This window comes from Elephas maximus, chromosome 3 (assembly GCF_024166365.1).
Source record: "Elephas maximus indicus isolate mEleMax1 chromosome 3, mEleMax1 primary haplotype, whole genome shotgun sequence".
Classification (NCBI taxonomy): Eukaryota; Metazoa; Chordata; class Mammalia; order Proboscidea; family Elephantidae; genus Elephas; species Elephas maximus.
The window spans coordinates 9,961,077-9,967,076 of NC_064821.1; positions in this window are offsets into that span (position 1 = coordinate 9,961,077).

The window sequence follows — 6,000 nt, forward strand, 5'->3', positions numbered from 1 at the left end:
GCTCTGCTCCTGGTGCTTCTTTCTTGGTGGTATAAGGTCCCCAACTCTCTGCTTACTTCCCTTTCCTTTTATCTCTTGTGAGAGAAAAGGTGGTACAGGCCAGACCCCAGGCAAAGTCCCTTTACACTGGATCAGGGATGTGACCTGAACAAGGGTGTTACATCGCACCCTAATCCTCTTTAACCACACGCAGAGATTATGATTTATAACACACAGGAAAATCACAAAATGGAGGACAACCACACAACACTGGCAATCATGGCCTAACCAAACTGACACATATTTTGGGGGGACCCAATTCAATGCATGACACTGTCCAACATTAATTTGATCATTACTTTAAGTGTCTTTCCTGCTCTTCCTGTTTAGAATGTAATGTTCACAAGGGTAGGTTGTGTGCTGTTCACAACTATATTCCCAGGCCTACGACAATAACCACTACTAGTGGAAAACCTCGTGGCATAGTGGTTAAGTGCTACAACTACTAGCCAAAGGGTTGGCAGTTCGAATCCACCAGGCACACCTTGGAAACCCTATGGGGCAGTTCTACTCTGTCCTATGGGGTCGCTAGGAGTCCGAATCGACTTGACGGCACTGAGTTTGGTTTTTTTGTTTTTTGGTGGCTGGCCACCCCACTCTGTAACACGTGGGGTCACCATGATTTGGAATTGACACAGCAGCAGTTTTTTTTTTTTTTTTTTTAAGGAGGCAGGAACTTCGGGCTCCATTTGGCACTTGGGGGTGGGTGGGGTGGAATGGGCTGGTATTTCCCTGATATTCCTGGACTTGGGAGGTGGGGGTTCCCAGGGCCTTGGAGTCTTAGGAGAAAATGACTGTGCAGGGGGGATTTCCAGGCACAGAGGGGGTTTTGTGATGAGGGCCCAGAGCTAGAGCTTGGATGTACCGCTAGCACGCACACAGACACAGACACAGACACAGACACACACACACACACATACACACGGAGTCTTCTAAGGGATTTATTGTTACCTGCCATCTAGTTGGAAACCCTGGTGGCATAGTGGTGAAGTGCTACGGCTGCTAACTGTAAGGTCTGCAGTTCAAATTCACCAGGTGCTCCTTGGAAACTTTATGGGGCAGTTCTTCACCATCTTTAGCCTCCAACTCATGGTGATGCCCCACACAACGGAATGAAACACTGCCCAGTCCCGCGCCATCCCCATGATCGGAGTCGGATTGGACTGTTGTGATCCATTGGCTGTTTTGGGGTTTTCTTTTTTTTTGGAAACTTTTTTTTATTGAACTTTAGATGAGAGTTTACAGAACAAACTAGTTTCTCATCAAACAATTAGTACACACATTGTTGTATGACATTGGTTAACAACCCCACAACATGTCAACACTCTCCTTTCTCAACCCTGGGTTCCCTATTACCAGCTTTCCTGTTCCCTCTTGCCTTCCAGTCCCTGCCCCAGGGCTGGTGTGCCCCTTTAGTCTTGCTTTGTTCCATGGGCCTGTTCAATTTTTGGCTGAAGGGTGAACCTCAGGAGTGGCCTCATTACTGAGCTGAAAGAGAGTCCGGGGTCCATACTCTCAGGGTTTCTCCAGTCTCTGTCAGGCCAGCAAGGCTGGTCTTTCTCTTTGAGTTAGAATTTTGTTCTTCATTTTTCTCCAGCTCTGTCCAGGACTCTCTATTGTGATCCCTGTCAGAGCAGTCAGCGGTGGTAGCTGGCACCATCTCATTGTACTGGACGCAGTCTGATAAAGGTTGTGGTAGATGTGGTCCATTAGTCCTTTGGAGTAATCTTTCCCTTATGTCTTTAGTTTCCTTCATCCTTCCTTGCTCCCAAAGGGGTGAGACCAGTGCAGTATCCTAGATGGCCCCTCACAGGCTTTTAAGACCCCAGATACTACTCACTAAAGTAGAATGTAGAACATATTCTTTATAAACTCTGTTATGCCAATTGAGCTACATGTTCCCTGAGACCATGGTCCCCGCGGTCCTCAGCGCAGCTATTTGGTCCCTCGGGGAGTTTGGGTGTGTCTATGGAGCTACCATGGCCTTGCCTTGGACAGGTTGTGCTGGCTTCCCCAGTACCATGTACTATCTTGTGCTTCACCAAAGTTACCACTTATCTATTGTCTATTAAGTGTTTTTCCATCCCCACCCCTCCCCTCCCTCATAACCATCAAAGATTGTTTCTTTTTGTATGTAAACCTTTTCATGAGTTTTTACAGTAGTGGTCTCATACAACATGTCCTTTTGTGATTGACTCATTTCACTCAGCATATCTTGTGCCGAGTTTCTTTAGTTTGTGGATTTCTTTTGTTTTTGTGGATTTTGTTTTTATCGAGACTTCGTTTTTTTTTTTTATTTTGATGAGTAGGTTTGTTAATTTTCTTTGTAGTTACCTAGAAATTTACCCTTATCTTCCTAGCTTTGAGCCAGTGTATTATTACTTGCTATCGCCTTGCCTTCCTCTCCATTAGAGAGTTCTATACCTACACCATTTATTCCCTCTTTTATTGTTCTGACATTGTTGTCATTTACAGATTAACCTCTCTAGTTCCCTGTTGCAATTGTTTTAGTTTTGGATAGTCCTTGACAGTTCATTTCCTAGGTTGGTATCTGGCTGGTACAATCTTGCATCCTAGATTCAGGCTGTGGTCTGATGTTTTTGTTCTCAGACTGAAGGACTCCCTTTAATAATTCTTGTAAGTTTGGTTTGGTTTTTACATATTCCCTTAATTTCTATGTATCTGGAAATGCCCTAATTTCACCATTATATTTGAATGAAAGTTTTGCAGGATGTGTTATTCTTGGTTGGCAATTTTTTTTTCTTTCAAGGTTTTATATATGTCATCCCATTGCCTCCTTGCCTGCATGGTTTCTGCCAAATAATCGGAGCTCAGTCTTATTGTTTCACCTCTGTATGTGACTTTTTGTTTTTCTCGGGCTGCTTAAAGGGTTTTTTCCTTTGTCTTTGGTTTTAGCGAGTGTGATTATGATTTGCCTTGGTGTTTTTCTTTTGGGGCCTAACCTATATCTATCCTGTATGGGGTTCGTTGAGCTTCTTGGATGGTCAACTTTTCATCATTCATGATATTAGGGAAGTTTTCTGTCAGCTAGTCTTCAATGATCCTCTCCATGTTTTCCATTTTTTCTCCCTGTTCTGGAACTCCAATCACTCGCAGAGTTTTGCTTTTGATTGTATCCCACATAATTTTCAGGGTTTCTTCATTTTTGTCTTTTTTTTTTTTTCTGATTTTTCCTGAGAGTTGTATCCAAGAATTTTCTTCAGTTTTACTGATTCTGTCTTCCATCATTTCAGACCTGCTCCTCAGCCCTTCTATGACACTGTCCATTGCTGAAATCTTGTTGTTTATCTTTTGGATTTCTAATTGTTATTCTTGTGTGATTGGTAGTTGTGAATTTATTTTGGCATTTTTTCCTGTATTACTTTCCTGAATTGTTCCATTTTTTTGGTCTGTATTTTCCATGAATTTGTCAGCCTTTTCTAAAAATTTGTCTATTTTTCCCTCATTTTTGTCTGCTTTTTGCTTCAACTCTTGGATTGCTCTGAATATTAGAGATTTGAATTCCTTTCTAGGTAGTTCTAGTTCCTTTTCTTCCACTGGAAAGTCATCTGGTGTTTCATTTTGGACGCCCACTGGACCCATCCTGTCCTGTTTTTAGTACGTTTTGATATTGTCTGCTGTCTTTGGGACATTCAGTAGATATTTTCTTTGTTTCTCAGTTGTAGATTTGTTTGTTTTGTCCTGCTTTTTTGTTTTATTTGGTTATGTCTGAGAAGGTGGGCTGTGCATTCTTTGTTGTTTGCTCATCTGTGGACACAATACTTTTCACCTCCTTGTCTAATGGGCAGAGCCAGTCAATCAGCTATGGTGCGGGAGGGCAGGTCCAGTGGGTGCTCTGTTTCCTGCTGGGAACCTTGTGAAGCTGCTTTCCTGTACTCCCTGTCCACTGATTTCTGACATGGGTGTGGCTAATCGAAGTGGCATGGACACTGCACTTCCTGGCCGGCCAAGCCACCACAGCCCGCCAAGAAGGTCAGAGGTACAGCAGCGAGGAGAGGACTGGGGGTGGGAAAGCGTGTACCACTGCCTACGGGGTACTCTGTCCCCTGCTGGGAGTTTAGCAAAGCTGCTTTCCCGTGCTCCCTGGCTGCCGATCCCCAGTTGGAGTCCAAGATGGTGGAACCGTGCTGTTAGCTGATGGAGCCCTCTGCATGTATCTCTCCTCGCTCTCTGTCCTCTGTAAGTTTCTTATTCCATTCAGTGCTTGGCTGAGTTCTCTATCTCTTCATTTGGCACTTCAGATTCCCAGAATGACATTTGTCTCTGTTTTACTTACTTTCTCAGGTCTTTGCTGTGGAGGGATGGCGTGGTGCTTCTGTCTAGGGCGTCATTTGTGCCTGCTGATTTTTCAGAGTAGATAGCTAGACCTTTCTCCTAGTCCATCTTAGTCTGGAAGCTCTCCTGAAACCTGTTCAGCATCCTGGCAACACACATGCCTCTGCTGACAGACGGGTGGTGGCTACATATGAGGTGCGCTGACTGGGGATCGAGCTTGGGTCTCCCACATGGAAGGTGAGAATCCTACCACTGAATGACCACTGCCTCCCTCCAAGAGGCTAGACGTGCAGTTGGAAGAGACACCGAGCAGCCAGCAGCCCCACACACCGGTGGTGGCTGCCTCCCACACAGCTCTGAGGATGCTGTCACCGCAGCGGCCCCCGTGCCCACGCCTGACTGCTGACTCATGCTTTCCTCAGCCTAGGACTCTGGCAGGAAACGGCACCCTGCCTGCCACTTAGCACCTCCTACTGGTGGAGACACTGACTGGCCTTTTCTGACCCATTAAGATAGTCTGGACTGAGAAGGTGAGGTAAGCTCCCCACAAAATTCCAAACCAGTTGCCATACAGTTGATTCCAACTCACGGAAACCCCATGTGAGTCAGAGTACAACTGTGCTTCACAGGAAAAACATCAACAGGCCTTTCTTCAGAGGCACTTCCCGGTGTACGCAAACCACCAAACTTTTAGTTAGTAGTTGAGTGTATTAATTGTTTGCACCCCCCAGGGGCCTATGGGGAGACCAGAGGGGGAAAAGTGGGACACAGGTGAGATAGGAAATGGAGTGAAAATCAGCTGGGGAGAAGAGGCAAAATGATATGAAAATGAGAACAGGTGAGGATTCAGGTAAAGATGCAGGTGAGGATGAAGGTGAGAAGGCAGAGGGGCTGTAGGTTTGGATGCTGGTAAAGAGGTACAGGTGCAGGTGGAAATGCAGGGGAAGGTGCAGGTGAGAAAGGCAGGTAAGAATAGAGGCGATCCAAGATTCAAAGAAGGAATTGGTCCACAGGATTAATTGACTCCATGAACCAGGGTCTCCTCTACCCTGAGACCAGAAGAACTAGATGGTGCCCCGCTAACACGACCAAGTGTGTCTGATCATGGCCACAAGAGATGGGTCCTGATAGAAAGGGAGGAAAATGTGGAACAGAACTTCAAATTCTTAAGAAATCCAGACTTAACTGGATGCATTGAGACTGGAGGAATCCTTGAAACTATGGCCCTGAGATACTCTTTCAACCTTGAAGTGAAATTATCCCTTGAAGTCATCTTTTAACTAAATAGCAGGTTAGCTCAAAAAGAAAAGCATGTCACCCTTGAGTACTGTGCTTTTTTAAGAAGTCGTGGTGTAGTGGATAAAAGCTACAGCTGCTAACCGAAAGGCAGACAGCTTGAATCCACCCTATAGGACTGTTCTACTCTGTCCTGTAGGGTCACTAAAAGTCAGAGTCAACTTGACAGCAATGGGTTTGGTTTGGTTATATGAGAACAAATGGTCAACAGTTACTCTAAAACATAGATGAGAAGGCTAGGGGCCAGTGAGGATAGGTCAATGGGAGAGAAATAACCAGAACGGAAATAATGAGAATGCTGACAATGTATGTGAAGAATGTAACCAATGTCACTGGCCAATATGTGCAGAATTTATTAAGTGGGAGCCT